Raw genomic sequence first — 19,330 nt, forward strand, 5'->3', positions numbered from 1 at the left:
CGGATCCAGACGCACTTGCTGTCCCAATGGCAGGATATGATTCCGGTGCAGTATTTTTATGGGTCCATTCCCACCTGCAGGTTTTAGCCGAAACACAGGTAGTTGTGACATTTGACTTTCAACAATGTAAGGTGTAGAAGCCCAGCGGTCTGCTAACTTATGTTTCCCTTGAAGTCCTAGGTTCCGTATGAGAACTCGGTCACCAGGCATGAGTTGGGAAAAACGGATCTTCTGGTCATACCTCTGCTTATTTCCTTTATTCTGTTTGGCAGAAACAGACTCAGCAAGTTCATAAGCAGCTTGCAATTCCTTTCTCATGTCAGATACATACTTGAGGTAAGTTCTCTCTGATGTGCCATCACTGGATACTCCGAAACACAAATCCACCGGCATCCTCGCTTCACGTCCAAACATGAGGTAGTACGGTGAAAAACCAGTAGCGTCATTTCGGGTACAATTATAAGAATGAACAAGATGTCCAATGTGCCGACTCCACTTGTTCTTTCGCTTTGAATCCAGCGTTCCAAGCATGTCTAACAAAGTACGGTTAAACCGCTCAGGTTGAGGATCTCCCTGAGGATGGTATGGAGTTGTTCTTGACTTCTCAATCCCAAGCATGGACAACAACTCATGTATAAGTCTACTTTCAAAGTCTCTACCTTGATCACTGTGTATTCGCTTTGGCAGTCCATAGTGGATGAAGTATTTCTCCCACAACACTTTGGCAACGGTGGATGCTTTCTGATCCTTTGTGGGAAAAGCTTGGGCGTAGTGAGTATAATGATTTGTAATGACCAAGACATTTGCGGTATTGCTGGAATTGGGTTCGATGGACAGAAAATCCATACAGACAAGGTCTAGAGGTCCATCACTTTGCATGTGAAACAGAGGAGCAACTCTTTTAGGTAAAGTCTTTCTCTGGACACAACGTGCACAGGACTTGCAGAACTCCTCAACCGCAGACTTCATACGCGGCCAATAGAATCTGTCCTTGACCAACCCATAGGTCTTATCTACTCCCAGATGACCTGCGTCATCATGCAAAGACTTCATCACTATTTCCCTGTACTTTTCAGGCAGGACCAACTGTGAATGACATGGTTTAGTGGGTGGGTGAGTGATTCTACACAACACTCCCTCTTTAATTTCCAAGTGGTCCCATTCTCTTAGGAGCAGACGACAGGATGTTTTGATTTGTCGATCTGTGTAATATCACCCAGACGGAGAGCTGAAAACACCTCATGAATACAGGGATCCTCCTGTTGTGCTTTGGATATTTCAGATGAACACAACATGGGTAAGTTTTGTACATCCAAACTGGAAAGGTTGCAAAATGCCTGGGGAACAGCATGCATTGACGCTCCCAAGTGGTCAATCTCTCGGGCATGAAATGAATTCTTTGGTCCAGATACCACGGACATCTGACACATTACTTTCACATCTGCTGAAGCAACATCTTTCCACTCTGGTTTCTGGTAGTGTGGGCGACGAGACAGAGCATCTGCGTCAATGTTCTGGTTCCCAGGTCTGTACCTGAGACTAAAGTCGTAAGCAGATAGTGCAGCAAGCCAGCGGTGGCCGGTGGCATCAAGTTTTGCCGAAGTCAACACATAGGTTAATGGATTATTGTCTGTCCTCACTTCAAACTTCGCTCCATACAGATAATCCTACAGCTTATCCACCCCCCCCCCACCAACTTCAATGCCAAGAATTCTAGCTTATGAGCTGGGTAGTTACGCTCTGATGGCGTAAGACTGCGACTGATGAACGCTACGGGTCTCAGCCCTGCTCCTTGGTCCTGATACAACACACCACCCAACCCTTCTTGACTGGCATACACGTGTAGCACATATGGCAGCTGTGGGTTTGCAAAAGCCAACACGGGGGCTTGAGTAAGACTTTGCTTTAAGGTGTGGAAGGCCTCTTCGCATTTCTCATCCCATCTAACACCAAAAGGCTCAGAGGGTTTGAAGTAGTCCTTGTTCTCTTTACCTTTAGCCTTTTTCTTCCTCTCGGCTGGTGGGAGGTAACCAGCCAGCAGCTGATTCAGAGGATGGGCCACTTTGGAGTAATCCTGCACAAAGCGCCTGTAATATCCGCAGAACCCAAGAAATGACCGCAAGGCAGTCACTGTGTTCGGTTTGGGCCATGTGGTAACAGCTTCGATCTTGGATGGATCTGTGGCTACTCCATCCTGTGATACAATATGCCCCACATAGGACACGGATGTTTGGCAAAACTGACACTTGTCCAATGATAGCTTGAGACCTTCATCCTCCAGGCGACCAAGCACTTTCAGCAACCGAGCTTCGTGTTCTTCAAGGGTTGCCCCAAACACACTGATATCATCCAAGTACACCAATACTTCAAGCAAGTTCATGTCCCCAACTGTTTGTTCCATTACTCTTTGAAAAGTTGCTGGAGCGCCTGAAACTCCCTGTGGCATCCTTTCAAATTGGTAGAACCCAACTGGACATATAAAGGCTGTCATTTCTTTGTCCGATTCACTCATCGGTATTTGGTAGTATCCACTTCTGAGATCCAACACACTGAACCACTTGCTTCCATTAAGACAAGCCAGTGCATCCTCAATTCTTGGAATGGTGTATTGGTCGGGAATAGTACGTCTGTTAAGCGTCCTAAAGTCCACACACATCCGAATCTTTCCGTTCTTTTTCCTCACCACCACTATAGGAGATGCATAAGGACTCCTGGACTCGGTAATGATCTCAGCTTCTTTTAACTGCGACAGGTGCTGTCTCACTGCTTCGATGTCAGCTGGTGCCAGCCGTCGAGACCTCTCCCAAAAGGGTTTATCCTCGGTAATTCTGATAGAATGGCGAGTACTCTTACTACAACCAACATCAAACTCATGAGTAGAGAAAACTCCTCTCGCTCCATCATCTTCCTGACTAATCGGTCCTTCCATTCTTTAGGAACGAATGAATCTCCAAAGTTGAAGGAGGAGGGTGTCAGATCTCCGGTTGAGTTAACTTTGGACTCTTCCTTCACATGTGACGACAGTACATTTACAGGAATCAGATGCGCAATCGGCATTCCTTTCCTCAATGTGATTCCTTTGCCCGACATATTCCTCACGGTCACTGTAACTCTCCTTGACATCACAGCTGTCGGGGTCTGCAACTCTGGTCTCACCAGAAGCTCATTTGGAAACCGTGACTCTTCTGCAGGATCATCAGGTGACTCTATCAGAATGGCTTCAGTACCTGGCGTTCCAGGGAATTTTGGTATCCCAGGGATTCTAGCCACTCCTCCAGGATGCAGGGTGATAGGTTTGGCTCAAACGTACCACACAGTTCCTCTTTTGCTATCATCTACGTCGGAAGAAAGTTCAGGCAGTTTCTCAAAAGCCTTTTTGAAAACAGGGTGAATGTGTCTGGTGCTCAAGAAGTTTTCACCTCCCTGCTCTTTGCAGCTTGTCAGGAGTCGTCTCACTATGGGTGTATTACTGCCAACCAGTATGGAAACCTCACCTTTCACCATGGGGTCAGGGCAAACCAACACAAGTGCATCAATGGTCTCAGTGGTCCCTACATCAGCTTCCAAGAACTCCAACCTCAGTGACAAATAGCCATCATATGGGTAATCAGCAGGACTAAGGCCCCAGATCTGCAGAAGACTGATTGGGGTTAACGGCAAATGCGTCAGGTATCAGTCATAGAAGGATCTGTACAGTATGGTAACCTGAGAACCCGTGTCGAGGATAGCTTTAGTATAAATGCCTTCAATCTGTATTGATACAGCAGAACTCGGCCCTACTAAACCTTCAGGTATGATGTCTTTCATATCCCCTCGTCTATTATTGCACTTAGCGGAACGTGTCTTAACTACAGGGACAGCAGGCCGTTCTGTTACTGTGCCCCTTTGTAGTTTCCCGACTTCTTGGTAAGTTTTATGAGACGGTCATTTACTTTTTTTAGATTTTCCTCACCTCTACATTCTCGCTTGAAATGTCCATCCTTTCCACAGTTATAACAAAAGACTCCAGGTCTATCTCCTTCATGGGGATATCCTTTAGAGGAATCATTCATTTTGCTGTTAGACTTCGCAGGGTGTTCAACCTTTTGCACCCGTGCGTCATCCCTTTCTGTGTTGGGCTTAGACCGAAAATATGCCATCTCGGCTCTCATGACATTTATTTCCTTCTTCAGCTGTTCCATCTCAGGGTTGACATCACCCTTAGGAGTAGGAACTGTAACAGGAGTCACAAGCTTGGACATCACAGCACTCTTTGCTACATTCCGGACCTGAAGCATATCCTCCTCCTCTCTGACTTCCCTTAGCAGCTCAGTGAAGGTAGGTGGATCTCGCAACTTATGGGTCATGCGTATGCGAAGAGCAGTCACGTCTTCGAGCAATGCACCTCGCACAACCTGTTCAATGCGGAACCGATTCATTTCAGGCAACTCAATCCCTCTTTTCCGTAACATACAATGCAGCAGTTTGTCTATTCTCAGCAGATAACTGGACAGCTTCTCTCCCTCACACTGGAATGTGCTTCTGAATCTGACCATCAAATCTGAAATGGTTTCAGTAGTTCCAAAGGCAGTTTCTAGAGCCTGCATGTAGTCAAAGGAAGTAGCAGAGGTGTTCTGCGCCTTTAAGAATCTTACAATGTCAGCAGCAGGACCCTTAAGGCTTTCTACTATTCTCTGCCTCTTCACATTGTCACTGCACTGCCATTCCTCTAGCAGAGGCAGGGTCTGCTCAGCCCAGGCGTCGTACTCCTCTTCCCCACTGGGAGTTGGTCTCACTCCTGAGAACATACGGAGCTTACGGTATCCCTGAGCCTCGAAGGGCAGATTGGTGCATTTATCCACCAGAGAACTAATGGCACTGACCAACTGAGTGTTCATATCCAGGGCCGAAGGACCTATCAGACCTTTGACATCAGCAACAGTCTTTCCTTCTTGTCTCAAGAATGACAACAACTTGGTCTGAAACCCTTCTTCTTCCTTAGTAGTAATAGGGACAAACTGAACTGGCCAGGGACCAGCCTCTTCAGAAAGCCCAACTGCCTCAGGTAAACCATGACCTCTCAGGTTCTCTGATGTCTGGATCAACACAAACTGCTTCTTGGTAGCTGTATCCAAGCAGCGCTCAACTATCCTAACCTTTCCAAAGGCTTTGACACAATTCAGAGCCCTTAGCAAGACATCATCAGGGTCATCATTAGCAACACCATTCAGCACAATGGCATGGGTAGTAGCTATCTGCTTCCGTTTGCACCAAGCTTCAACCTCAATAACATCCATCTTTTATGCTCAAACAGCCCAGTAGAAACCACAAACCACTCTCTTAGCAATGAGCATTCAATACTGTTAGTTTACTGACATAAATAGACCACAATCCCGGACGAGCCCCCAAAATGTAACCCCTTTATGGTTCTCTAGATATATGTGAGATGTGGTCTCTGTTGTAGACAGTATTCTATAGTCCAGTAAGGAGATCACTACTACAATGGCTTAATTCTAATTATCTTACTTTATAGTTTTAACGTCAGACAGTATAAGAAGATTACAGGTCAATAAACTAAATTAGACATTTGCATACATTAGAATGAATCTAGACATAATAAACATACATTCTCCATTTACATGGATTCAAAGGAGAATCTGTCCCTGTGTCCAAATTCGAGTGCACTCTTTCGTTGGTACGCTTAAGTTGGAGCTCATGGTATGTATAATGTCTGCAAGACTTACGACTCCGAACCCCTTCGTTGAATTCTCTTCACGATCACTGAATCCCACTTTGAGTTCTGGATGCAGAGCTACTAATACGAAGGGCGGCGGCCGAGTTTGGAAACCTGGGACGGGATGCGGCAGCCATTTGCCTCCTGAGCCCTCTTTTCAGAGCTCCTGCCCTCTTCTCTTCCAGTCGCTCCTTTTTCCCCCTCGAAAACCTCGACTCCACCCCTTCCTCCTGGGGTTTCTGCCTGGAGACTGCGCAGCCTCACTGTCTGCAACAGTTGATACTGGTGCAGAATTATGGAAAGTCTGCTCTTAGTCACATTGTGTCCTTAAAAGTTCTTGCCGTACCTTCACATGGGCAACTTTAACCCAGGGATTTATAACAATGATAATACAGTGTCTAAGTTAAAGATTGATAACCATACTTAGCGTACATAACATTTCCAGTGGGTATTACATTTACAAAAGGGATGGTGTGGAGATGCCGGTGTTGGACTGGGGTGGACAAATGTAAGAAGTCACACAACACCAGGTTATAGTCCAACAGTTTTATTTGAAATCACAAGCTTTCGGAGCGCTGCTTGACGAAGGAGCAGCGCTCCGAAAGCTTGTGATTTCAAATAAAACTGTTGGACTATAACCTGGTGTTGTGTGACTTCTTACATTTGTCCACCCCAGTCCAACACCGGCATCTCCACACCATGGCTACTATCGACACCACAGACTGCCGGCTCAAAGTGGAGAGGATCTCCAAGAAGATCGCATATATCGACACTTCACCTGACTAAGGAGCAGCGCTCCGAAAGCTTGTGATTTCAAATAAAACTGTTGGATTATAACCTGGTGTTGTGTGACTTCTTACAGTTACAAAAGGGAAGCATTGTCAGCAAGTTACCAAATGGATAAAAATTGGGAAGAAACAGGCACAGACTGCTATTGAATAATGGTCCAAGGCAAGGTGGTCATTCTTGCATTTGTAACCTCCAAGACAAGTTGCATGAAATAAGGGATTGTCAGTTAATTCCATGAGGTATGTATTATGTATACTTTCCTGTAAACGCCTCCTTTCTACAAAAGCAATGACTTTCAAAGGTATTTGTTGGTCAATATGCCACAATATATCGAACATAGAATGTAGATAGTCTTATGAATATAAGGACTGAGACCTCTTCGCTTTAATGTGTAGTGCTATATTTGAAATATAAATTTAAAAATAATTGCTGATGTAACTATTATTAAATTATACATAAATGCTACTTTATGTGACAAGATTGGCAAATAAAAGAAATTTATCAATTTAACAATTTAATGCATTGAGAGACAAGTTCTCAATCTTACATCAATCCATGTTTATTAAAATAAATATATACTTTGAATCCAGACAAAATGGACTGTTTGGATGAACACCTTTTGTGTCTCCTGGTTCTAATGCTCATTAAGTTAAATTAATTTGGGTAGTTTCTGCCCGGATTCTCATGGGCATAAGACCGTAACAAAACGTCCATCAGAATGACACCAACAGGGTAATTTTATGACTTTATGTTCTTGGTGCAGAGCTTCACCTGCTGGGAGCGCAAATCAGGAAGTTGGGCACAAGTTCCCGATGATTTTCCACATATTAAAATGAATGTAAAGAAAATTGTGGAGAATGTGTGCTTGAGCTCTTGAAATGTTGTTTCTGTTTGGCAAAGCTCCACATCAGGAATGCAAATTTATAAACCGGCAACCTCACTCAGACAACCAAGATGACTGGTGATGGAAATGGAAATGTCACTCTCCTGAGATATGTTACATTTGTTGGGGCAGAGCAGAGGAAACCATATCTAGCAATATACCATGTTATACCTGAAATGGAGCATTTGATACGAGATACAAAAGTAGAAAACTATTTATTTTCTCCAGCACTTACATCGATCACTATGATGAAAACAAAGTGTGTGTGTGCACATACAAACCGCACAAAACCCTATTGGGTTAGCACCATATTTAGTTGAGAACTATAGTTTGAATTTCAATTTCACTGCACTGCTTTCAATCACTTTCTTAAATATTTTAGCTGCATCCTGTCAAAGTCACTTAGAGTGCAAGCAGTCCTGCATTTGCAAGGAAATAAAGTAAATCCATTTAAAATACATTCCACGAAGGTTTATTTAAATTGATTGAAATAAAGGAAACATTAAAACTGAAAATACCTTTCCCACTCAGGAACACAAACCCAGCTGTAATATTGTAACATGAAATGTCTTCAGAAGCACTGGCACTGAGTAGGAGAACATTCAGGGGGATGTTGCTGATATGACAGTGACATACAAGGCCTGTCCACGTAAGAATAATTATAGACAGTATAAATAACCAAAGGTTACACTCCTACACTTTCCTCTCATTAAACTGCTGTCATCTCATTATTTTTCTAAACAAGCATTGCTTGCTGAACTTAAAATGAACATATTTCTTTCACAAAACTAAACTGCATTTTTTTAAGCGTAAAGATATGAATCTCTCAACTTTCCCATCTAGGTTGTATTTGAAGTGATAATGGTGCCGGAATTTGCTGAAAACTTGCACCATAGCAAGAGTGCATTAACGCCGTGCGCCATTATTTAAATATAAAAGTTCCAGGAAATAATGGAGTAAGTCAGTTATACCATTAGTTGTGTTGTGACAAAATTTGCTGGGACATTTGTGCTGCTTTGTTGATGCACTTGCCTAAGCCAAGTGCCCCTGGAGAGAAAACAGAAAAAAGGTTAGGTGAGTTGGTGTGCGAGATGTGCAAGTGTCGATGTGATTGGGGGATTTTGCAGGCATTGCAAAATTTTCTTCAGAAAAGACTTGAAGCTGTCAAATTCATGAGCAGCCCACTTTGTAAAGGCTGTTTCCCCCAGCAACAGACTTTTATTACTTTAAATTGCCTTTGGGTTCTGTCCTGAGTAAACAAACACATCTCAGCCTGAAGACACCTGGCCATCACTCCCTCTTCAAATACTGAATTAAAAGAACAACTCTATTATGTCTGTGTATAATTGAGACACGGACTGCAGGAGTTGATTATAACAAGTCTTTACTGAATGGAGACAACCTGGAAACTGAAACTACAGAAGCCTGCTAGGGCCTTTTATACAGGGGTGGTCACTGCCGGTACTGCAGTCTGAGACCAGTTATTCCCTTAAAGGTACATACACAACAAACTCCTTTCCAGGTCAAGCCATTTTTTAAAAGAACTAAGAGCGATGGACGACTTTTGATTATTTTTTTCTATTTGACTAAAATTCTGAGTTCTGAATTAAAGCCCAGATGAATGCTTACCTTGCCTGTCTTGGCCAGGTCATTGTACTTCCAACACTGGTTGAGAATCGTGGGTCAACCGACGTGGCACTCAGCTCCCAAACACATTCCTTCTAAGCAACCTTGCTCACATTGTGGCGGAGCCCCAGGCTTTGGAGTCCACCACAGTTGGTCTCGTCGAAGCCTGACCACCCCAACGTTGTGCACCTGTTTCTATGGGCTGGATTTTACCAACCTCGGCGGGTCCGTGGCGGGCGACGTCGGTGGTGGGTCCTGGCTCCACTGCCGGCTCCAGCCCACTGTGTAGAATGAATTTACCGTGATTGGGCTTGTTAAGCCCACCCAGCGAGTTTCCCAGCCAATTAAAGAAAGCTGTCAAAAGAAAACACTTTCCCACCTGACACGCCACCGATCGCGCTCGCTGACCCCCCCCCCAGCAAAATTCCCCCATGTGTCTTCATATGACATATCTGTGGAAAGGGGGATGTGCAGATACTTCTGACAGTATCTTACAAAGTTTTTTATAACTGAAATTAACTTTTTTAAACTGGTTTAAGGTGATTTCAGATGACTTACCTCCCAGTGCCAAGCCTAAATATGATATATGGCGTTAGTTCTCAGCTTAGGTTGCAGGATAAGCCATTGGCTGCACCGTAAACAGGATCAATGATTCATAATTGAGCTTGCTGCACCATAACCAGATTGATTTTCCAGCAAATTTTGGTGTAAGTATAGTGTGAGATGAACAATAAGCGCAAATACCTGATTAACGGCATTCGTTACCCATCAGGCCATTCCAGCAAATTCTGGCTCAAATTTACACATCACCTTGAGACACCAGAGCCCTTTTTTAATATAATGGGCCATAATTTACTGGCAAAATAATGGCAAATTTAATGAACATGCTGTTATTAGTATGTAAATAACGCAGCAATTTGTGGTGAGGAAGAGATACACCGTGAGTTGTGAATCGTCACAAATCGTTGGATAATTTGTGGCGCTCCACTGTTAGCCTTGCGAAAACGGGAGCTCATAGTCAATCTCCCCATGAGTTTTAATAAATTGCTGCATTTGCACTGTTAAAACAAATTAAACTTGCCGCAGAAAGTTAGGGCTGGTACTTAACAATGTTAAGGACCCTTTTAATGACGAGATTTACGTTCCTGTAATGCTATTCAACCTCGGAAGCCCAGAAAGAGAACAATTGAAACTGTGGAGTCTCTTTCCTGCAGGTAGTAAATTGTTCTTAGAGTTTTTTTTAATTTAAAATTTTTATTTTTTTCTTCCTTTTCCATTCTGTCTCTTTTGTTTATCTCCCTCTTAATCTAATCTTTCTTTCTACTCTTTATTTCTCTTTCTGTATCTAATTTGACTCTTAATTCACCCTATTTTCTTCTCCGTGGTTCCTCTGTTTATTTCTCGCTCCTTAAATTTAATTGGTTAAGGAGATAGACTGTTGGGACCACTGCTCTTTTTGATATATATTAATGATCTGGACTTGGGTATACAGGGCATAATTTCAAAGTTTGCAGATGACACGGAACTCGGAAATATAGCAAACAGTGAGGAGGATCGTAATAGACTTCAGGAGGACATAGATTGGTGAAATGGGCAGGCACATGTCAGATGAAATTTAACGCAGAGAAGTGTGAAGTGATTCATTTTGGTAGGAAGAATGAGGAGAGGCAATATAAACTAAATGTTACAATTTTAAAGGGGGTGCAGGAACAGAGAGACCTGGGGGTGTATGTACAAGGGTCTTTGAAGTTGGCAGGACAAGTTGAGAAGGCCGTTAAAAAGGCATCCTGTAGGATCCTTGGTTTTATAAATAGAGGCACAGAGTACAAAAGCAAGGACATTATGCTAAACCTTTATAAAACATAGGTTAGACCCAGCTGGAGTATTGTGTCCAATTCTGGACACTACACTTTAGGAAGGATGTCAAGGCCTTAGAGAGGGTGCAGAGGAGATTTACTAGAATAGTATCAGGGATGAAAGACTTTAGTTACGTAGAGAGATTAAAGAAAATGGGGTTGTTCTCTTTAGAGTAGAGAAGGTTAAGGTGAGATTTGTTGGAGGTGTTCAAAATCATTAAGGGTTTTGATAGAGTAAATAAGGAGAAAATGTTTTCAGTGGCAGAAGCGTCGGTAACCAGAGGACACAGATTTAAGGTAATTGGCAAAAGGACCAGAGGCGAGAGCAGGAGAATTATTTTTACGCAGTGAGTTGTTGTGATCTGGAATGTGCTGCCTGAAAGGGTGGTGGAAGAAGATTCAATAATAACTTTCAAAAGGGAATTGGATAAACATTTGGGGCTGGATTTTCCACCAGCAATCGGGAAGGAGGCGGGACTACAACGTTTGGGTTTTAGTCCCGCCTCCATCGACATCCGGCCAATCCACACGATTTTCCCTTGATTGGCCTTGTTGAGCCCGCCCAGCGGGCTCAGCAGGCCAATTAAGGGCCACCCGGCAACAGGTGATGTCACAGACTGCAATTTCATCTGTCAGGACGTCCTGACAGATGAAATATCAGTGTTTCACAGCTGTTTGAAGCTGTCAAACACTGGCAGTCTGACTTCTAACCGGAGTCCTTCTACACAGACTCAGTTAGAACTCTCCCCGGTACTGAAAGCTGAAGGCTGTCACTTTTGACAGATCGCGGCCATTCTGCTTTCAGTGCCGGCTGAATGATAGACTCCCGAAGCCTAGAGGAAGAAAGGCTGTAGAGGTAAGTACAGGTAATTTAAATTTCTTTAGACACACCAAACACACTTACCTTTGCACTCATGCACCCATGACTCACCCGAACACCAACATCGCGACCCCTCCAAGTCCTTCAACCCGACGGCCCGCCTGCTCTAACCTGGCGTGGTTTGGAGCTGTCGGGAAACCTACACGACACCCCTCAAAATAGGGATTAGGCTAAAAACTGCCTGTTAACAGGCAGTTAATTGGCACTAATCCCTTCCCGCCTTGGGTTGGTGGGTCCCAGTGCGGGGCAGGTACCCGCCTCCCTTGAAACTTACGTGGAGGCGGGTTTTGGGCGGGATGGTGTCGGGACCCCGAATTCGGGATTTTTGCCCCCCGCCTCACGGCACACTGAAAATCAGCCCCTTGAAGTGGAAAAAGTTGCAGGGCTATGGGGAAAGTGCAGGTGAGTGGGACCAATTTCCTGAGCTCTATCAAAGAGCTGGCACAGGCACGCTGGGCCGCATGGCCTCCTGTACTGTATCATCTATGATAGACGAGATGCTCCTGACCTCGCCACGTCATTATCAGCTCACACTTCCAGAATTTGCGGCGCAAACATTTTTCCAGTTGAAGGGTGAGGGAAAAAAAATCTAACAAACCTGCCATGCCCCACTTCAGCAAATTCTGGGCCTATATTTTGATTTTGTTTAATCGTTGTGCATCATTGAAATGAATGTCCTAACTTCAAACTCGGTCACTGGGCGAAACCATAATCCAACACACTGCTTTATTCAACAGTTTACATAATTAGCATTTAAAATTCTAATAGTGCTTGCACACAGTAGGAATATGACATGAATAGAATGAAAAGCATTGATCAAACTGTGTGAACAATAACCGAATGGACACGCACTGTTTTGGGAGCACGGGTTTTTCCCCCAATGCAGGATAACAAAGACGCCGCGGATTGGCAGTGAAGTTTTTTTTTGCAGACCCAGCCTGAGAAAGCAGCGAGTGTCCGCAGCCAATTTCGCCGGCCGCAGTGGATGCATTTTCCCAGCTTCTTGCGCCTGCGAGCGCCGCTGCTGTCAATCAAGCCCTGCTCGAGCCACAGGCTATCAGCCACCGTCCCCATGGCAACATCATCCTTGCGGAACAAAGAAAACAGGGGGCAGCAATGGCCAGAGCAGATTCGGACGGAGGGAGAGAGGCTGTGCTTGCTAAGTGTTTGTCTGGAAACAGAAAACCAAGAAGTGAGCAAAAGTACATAAACAGAACCCTGAGGGCTGAAGCAACGCGTGGAGAAGCGCGGTCAATTCAAGATAACAAGCTCTCCCCCGGCGGTGAATTGCGGGTAATTCCATTTTGCTTTCATTTATTCTTCCAGTTTGAAATTGCGCGCTCATAAAGCCTCAGGATTAATAATGAAAGTTTGCTGAAAGATATGACTTGGTCGATCTGCTAACAGTTGTAACAAATGCATCTTTTCCTGTACTCAACTTTTTTATTAACAAGGCCAAAACTTAGTGCAGCAATAAGCTGCGTATTATTTCCAAACATTTTTCAAGTTCATACATCGCTTTAGGTATTCCGATGTTTTCTAACTGTTCAATTTGACCTTAATGTGAAATGCAATTAACATTGTTTTCAAATGCATCTAAGCGCAGTTATACTGGCATTGCGTAACTATAGTATGGCATCAAACTGGTTTGAAAGTGTTCACGATGTCTCTTGGACGTCCTGGAAACATTTTAAACCGTTCCCAAGTTAATTTATACGTCCAGAGAATATGGGCATTGCTACCTGTGCTGTCTCAGCAATTGCATTTAAACTGCTGGAAGAAGCGCTTTGCTCATGTGTGTAACTGTGGACAGAGCTTTTCCTGGGCAGGAGTTCCAGCCATGTAGTGTAAACAGCTGTACCAATATTGCAACTGTTTCAGACCAATAGTTACATAATAAATGCAGTATGAATGCCTGAAGTCATTTGGGGAAAAAGTGATCACGTGAATAATTTTATTATCTAGACAAGGATTGGCTCAAACATGGCAGGCTAAGAGCTAGAAGATTTATTTTATATAAGTTTAGAGGGATGGCTATAGCAATGGGACAGAGTACAGATTTTCTTTTTTCACAAATAGCACAGTGGCTATATCTATGAATTTAATATCTTCAGTTGCTATTCATACATGCTGTGTAATTATCCTTCCACTGAGGATATGCAGCAAGTATCTAAATGCCTTAAACCATGCTGGATCCAAAAGATTGCGAGTAGGTGTGTGAGTGCAATGCAATACCTGCGTGGAGGCTGCAGTTTAACAAATCATTCAAAAATCAGGCATGATAACGTAAATCAATACCAAGGGTGGTACATTATGTGTTCTTGCAAACCATGGTAGATAACATTTGCTAACAGCCAGAAAACTGCTAATAAACAAATCATTTGCTAGCATTTTGCTATTCAGCTAGTACTGAATTTAATCCCCTTAATATCTTTCAAAGCATTTAATTATTCTTGTGTACAATCCTAATAATCCATGACCTGCCAATAACCAAATTGTCACTTTTCAGGATTTTTGACCATTTTTCCACAAGAGGGATTTGGACAAGGAGTTACAGTACATTTATTGCTTTTTTTTAAAGTAACGTGTATTTTCATGAGTTTTTTAAAAAATAAAAGGCACTTAGACACTATGGTTACTATGCTAAACAGAAGTTGTATTTCCCAGAGACTAAACAATTTGTTAGATTGTCTGGGTAATCAGAAAACTCCTCTCACTCTTTGGGCCATAATGTGCTGTAGGAGTGAATTAGTTAGACTTGCCCTTGCACGTTTGGGTTTTTTAATTTTTTGCCTGGCAAGTTGCTGGAAGTACGAGCTGATAATGTCGCAACGAGGGAAACAGGACATCTGGGTCCTGAGTGAACAGGCCAAGCAACTGTGTATCTCCTCAGATTGAAGGAATGTGAAAAGAACAGTGCAAAGACTGAGAAGGAAGTATAACTTAGAGTGGGTGAATTCAATGCCAAATCAGGTACACAAAGAGAAATAAAAGGCTGGATTTTGTAATTTCCCAACCATGGGGTGGGTGGGGGGGGGGGGGGCGCGGGGTGGCGGTAGATTGCCAGAAACCCGGAGCTCCAGGTTTCCCCACACTGTGGAGTTTTAACTCCACCACGTGCGTGTGATGTCATCGGCAGGTTCCCCACCCGGAAGCCAGCCTGATTGACAGGCTTGGCATCCAGTTGGGTGAGGAACACTGACCAGGACGCCACAGGACCAGGTGGGTCTGGGGGGGGGGGCTCCAAGCCCGGGGGGGTGGTGCAGGGGGTGAGATTGATTCCCGGGGGGTTCGATCCCAAAACTGGTGGGTGTGAGAGATTGATCCCTGACCCTGTTTGGCGGGTGGGGGGGAGGGCGGGGGGCAGTTGCTGCTGGTGGGTGAGCTTGGGGGGCCGGGAGGAAGCACTCCTGATCTTCCTGGCCCACAAGGATTGCTCCCTGAGGCTTTGCTCGCCTCGCTGCAGCTACCGGGAATCCTGAGTCTCAGGATTCCTGGCCGCCTGCAGTTAAACCTGCACAGCAAGTTAAAGCAGAGGCTTCAGGGCCTCATTATCATATTTAAAATGCCAGCCCACCTCCTGGTGATGGATTGGCTGCCTGCACCTCCCCCCCCCACACGCCCCATCCCACCTGAGTAAAAGGTGAAAGTGGACGGGTTGGGGTCGGGTTTTAGATTTTTAAAACTTTAACTTCCCCCCGCCTAAAACCCACCTGTTTTTTCATGTTAAAATTTCCTCCAAAGAGAGGGAAAGAAAGATTGGATTGAGAGAGAAGAAAGGGACAGAAAGGAAATGTAAAAATGTTAATTTTTTAACAATTTTAAAATCTCCAACAACAATTAAAACCTGAAGGAATGAGACTCCACACTTGTAATAGTTAATTTTCAGTGCCAGAGAGGTTGTCTGGCTGCTAACACTTATCACATCGTTAAAAAGGTACTTCGACTGAAATGGATAAGACTTAACTTTCTGTGGCGAGTTTAGTTCGTATCTACCATGCAAGTTCATACAAGTATACACCTTCACAATATTCAATACATTTCAATGGTGAGCCGGACAGCAACATGCTGTTTTTGCGATGGTAATGGTAGAGTGGCGCATCGTGGACAGCAACTTCTTGATTTCTGCTTTTAATACGAATCTGCCCTCGCCTGAGGTTGCTGTAGCATTTGTGCAGAAATAGCGGCGAGGCTAATGGCGCTTGCCATTAATTTGACAGCAAGTTATGGCCCATTATCTTGGAAACTCTTTGATGTCTGTCTGTGATGTTGGGGATATGAAGAGAGACACAAACAACCAAGAAGCAGTGTAGTTTGACTAGAGAAGAGCCACTGAGGCAGAAAGGGCCCAGAAAAAGCAGGTTTAAAAAGTAGAATGCAGAGGAATTAGCGAGTATAGGTCAGGCAAGATGACCCACTGAAGTGGGGTAGCATAACATGTTCATTATTTTTATGTTATTACGTGGAGATAAGTTGTATCGATTGCACTAAGTGAATCTAATCATAACTATTGATCTGCACAACTATCTTAAAGCAGCTTAACAATTCGAACAACATTTTGCCTAATCTAGTGCCAACTCATTGTACTGTTGGAGAGATTAAAGCAATACATGTGTAAAAGACATGAGCATCTAGTTCACATCACAAATGGGCTCAGTTTTTACACACTTAGCTCTCATTATTATACAAGTAGATAGAGGACAGTGTGAATCAGCTCCCATAAAAATAAGACAAGCAAGGGAGGAAATAACGGATGCTCTGACCATCATTTTCCAATCGTCTCTGGCTACAGGCGTGGTGCCGGAGGACTGGTGGACTGCTAACATTGTACCGTTGTTTAAAAAGAGAGAAAGGGTGAGACCGAGGAATTACAGGCCAGTCAGCCTAGCCTCGGTGGTGGGAAAACTTTTGGAAAAAATTCTGAGGGACAATATTAATCGTCATTTAGAAAGGCACGGATTAATCAAGGACAGTCAGCATGGATTTGTTAAGGAAAGGTCGTGTCTGACTAACTTGATTGAATTTTTTGAGGAGGAAACAAGGAGGGTCAATGAAGGAAGCACGTTAGATGTAGTCTATATGAATTTTAGCAAGGCTTTTGACAAGGTCCCACATGGCAGACTGGTCAGAAAAGTAAAAGCCCATGGAATCCAAGGGAAAGTGGCAAGTTAGATCCAAAATTGGCTCAGTGGCAGGAAGCAAAGGGTAATGGTTGATGGGTGTTTTTTGACTGGAAGGCTGTTTCCAATGGGGTTCTGCCGGGCTCAGTACTAGGTCCCTTGCTTTTTGTGGTGTGTATCAATGATTTAGACTTCAACGTAGGGGGCATGATTAAGAAGTTTTCAGATGATACAAAAATTGGCTGTGTGGTTCATAGTGAGGAAGAAAGCTGCAGACTGCAGGAAGATATCAATGGACGGTTCAGGTGGGCAGAAAAGTGGCAAATGGAATTCAGTCCAGAGAAGTGTGAGGTAATGCATTTGGGGAGGGCTAATAAGGCAATGGAATATACAATAAATGGTAGGACACTGAGAAGTGTAGAGGGACAGAGGGACCTTGGAGTGCATATCCATAAATCCCTGAAGGTAGCAGGACAGGTAGATAAGGTGGTTAAGAAGACATATGGGATACTTTAATTTATTAGCTGAGGCATAGAATATAAGGGCAGGGAGGTTATGTTAGAACTGTATAAAACCCTAGTTAGGCCATAGCTAGAGTACTGCGTACAGCTCTGGTCACCACATTACAGGAAAAATGTGATTGCACCAGAGAGGTTGCAGAGGAGATTTACGAGGATTATGCCAGGACTGGGGAATTTTAGCTATGAGGAAAGATTGGATAGGCTGGGGTTGTTTTCTTTGGAACAGAGGAGGCTGAGGGAGATTTAATTGAGGTGTATAAAATTATGAGGGGCCTAGATACAGAGGATACGAAGGACCAATTTCCCTGAGCAGAGAGGTCAATAAACAGGGGGCATAGATTTAAAGTAATTGGTAGAAGGATTAGAGGGAAGCTGAGGAGAACTTATTTCACCCAGAGGGTGGTGGGGGTCTGGAACCTACTGCCTGAAAGGGTGATAGAGGCAGAAATGCTCACTGCATTTAAAAAGTATTTGGATAGCCACTTGAAGCGCCATAACCTACAAGGCTACGGACCAAGAGCTGGAAAGCGGGATTAGGCTGGTTAGCTCTTTTTCATCCGGCACAGACACGATGGGCTGAATGGCCTCCTTCTGTGCCATAAACTTCTATGATTCTATGACACTGAGATCGCTTACGAGAGCGAGTGACACTGCTAAACCTGAGGTATCTATGCCAGACCCAAATTAATAGCACCAATCATTTCCATTTCCATAACATTCACAAATATATGTATTGAACATTGTTCTATATTGTTGATAGCAATTATAAATCAGAATGTTACAGCTGACCAATCAGAAGCAATGTTTATAAAGGAACATGGTAGAAAATACACAATCATATAGAGAACTATTAATTAGAATTGTTTGTATTGGGTGCTGGATGATTCTAGTGGGTTAGGACAGTGTCCTTTTACCTCTGGGCCTGGGTTGGAGTCCAGTTGAGATTGATGGGATGGAAGCTCCTCTTGAAGGCTATATCAAAGAGTTGGCAATTTTAACTCTGATTCCAGTGGGATTAGTTTCATTGTGCAAAATTGGCCATAATTTGTACCACCGATTACATTGCCAGATTGTCACTGCTGACAAAAACTAAATCAGCCAGTCAGGTGTTCACAGATGCATCCAGCAAGTGACCGATGTTTTGTTTGCAAAAGGCAGCACATTTCTTGCGGAAAGGAGGCAGCAGCTCAACTGGGCACAGAACGTTCCTTGGGTGGCAGGGTTCATGAGCACTGTACATAGTGCTCATGTACAGTCCACACTATTGAGTTTGGCCACCATTTCCTGTTAGCCAAAGTGCACCCCTATCCACAATGGAGGGTGCCTTGGAATGCCAAAAAGGGCAATCCTTTTCATACCCACCTCATGTTGCAGCACAGCTATTTTGTGAACCATCAAACAGGGGATCCAGGTGCTGCACTGCTTCTGCACCACTTCACCATTTGCCTGATTCATGTCTCCACATAGGGTTTGCTTACACTTTATTTTTACTTGGCACTTGTACCATCCCCTCCACCCAGCCTTGATAAATGCTGACAAATATTTAAAATCCAGTTTGAATCTTTATAAGGGCTGAACAATATTTGTCTTCATAAGCAGCCACTTACCTTTTAAGTGGGCACGTTCTTTAAATTTGAGCCATTAGCCAGATTTTCCACAGCTGTTGGCACAAAGCTCTGCTTGGTGTATATAGGTTAATTATTCAAATGACCTAACCCTGCAAAACAGCATTCAGTTAGCTCAGTATGCTGCAGGCTAACTTTATGCTGGCTGCCAAACATTCCTGTCACAGATTTTTGCTCTAAGTGCAAAATTGGGGCTATAACGTTTTGGGTTTTATGCAATTCTGATGTAGGTCTGCGCATCCCCATTGCATTTTAATCTGGTCATAGATAGCTCTTGTTGTGAATTTCTGAATAGGAAAATAATTCTCTTTACTGAT

At 43.7% G+C, this 19,330-nt stretch overlaps 1 protein-coding gene and 1 long non-coding RNA gene across 7 annotated transcripts in view; one reads left to right on the top strand and one right to left on the bottom strand.

The window, feature by feature from the left end:
• Positions 1-12,834: 12,834 nt before the first annotated feature.
• Positions 12,835-19,330, bottom strand: part of LOC147106289 (uncharacterized) — a 313,882-nt gene continuing 307,386 nt past the window's right edge. For 5 of the 6 annotated variants that reach the window (XR_015081420.1, XR_015081421.1, XR_015081417.1 and 2 more), the window contains one exon: positions 12,835-12,918. This is a non-coding gene — a long non-coding RNA (uncharacterized LOC147106289). Of the gene's footprint in view, positions 12,919-19,001; positions 19,106-19,330 lie in introns of those variants that run through there. The other variant, XR_015081422.1, reaches the window with a different exon arrangement.
• ptprq (protein tyrosine phosphatase receptor type Q) overlaps positions 12,915-19,330 on the top strand; it is a 278,107-nt gene continuing 271,691 nt past the window's right edge. Inside the window, 1 exon segment of the mRNA XM_086009276.1 lies at positions 12,915-13,040. The gene's annotated coding sequence lies outside the window, so the exon portion shown is untranslated.

The sequence above is a fragment of the Somniosus microcephalus genome, chromosome 16 (genome assembly GCF_052327205.1).
Source record: "Somniosus microcephalus isolate GS21.2 chromosome 16, FLI_Smic_1.0, whole genome shotgun sequence".
NCBI classification, from domain to species: Eukaryota; Metazoa; Chordata; class Chondrichthyes; order Squaliformes; family Somniosidae; genus Somniosus; species Somniosus microcephalus.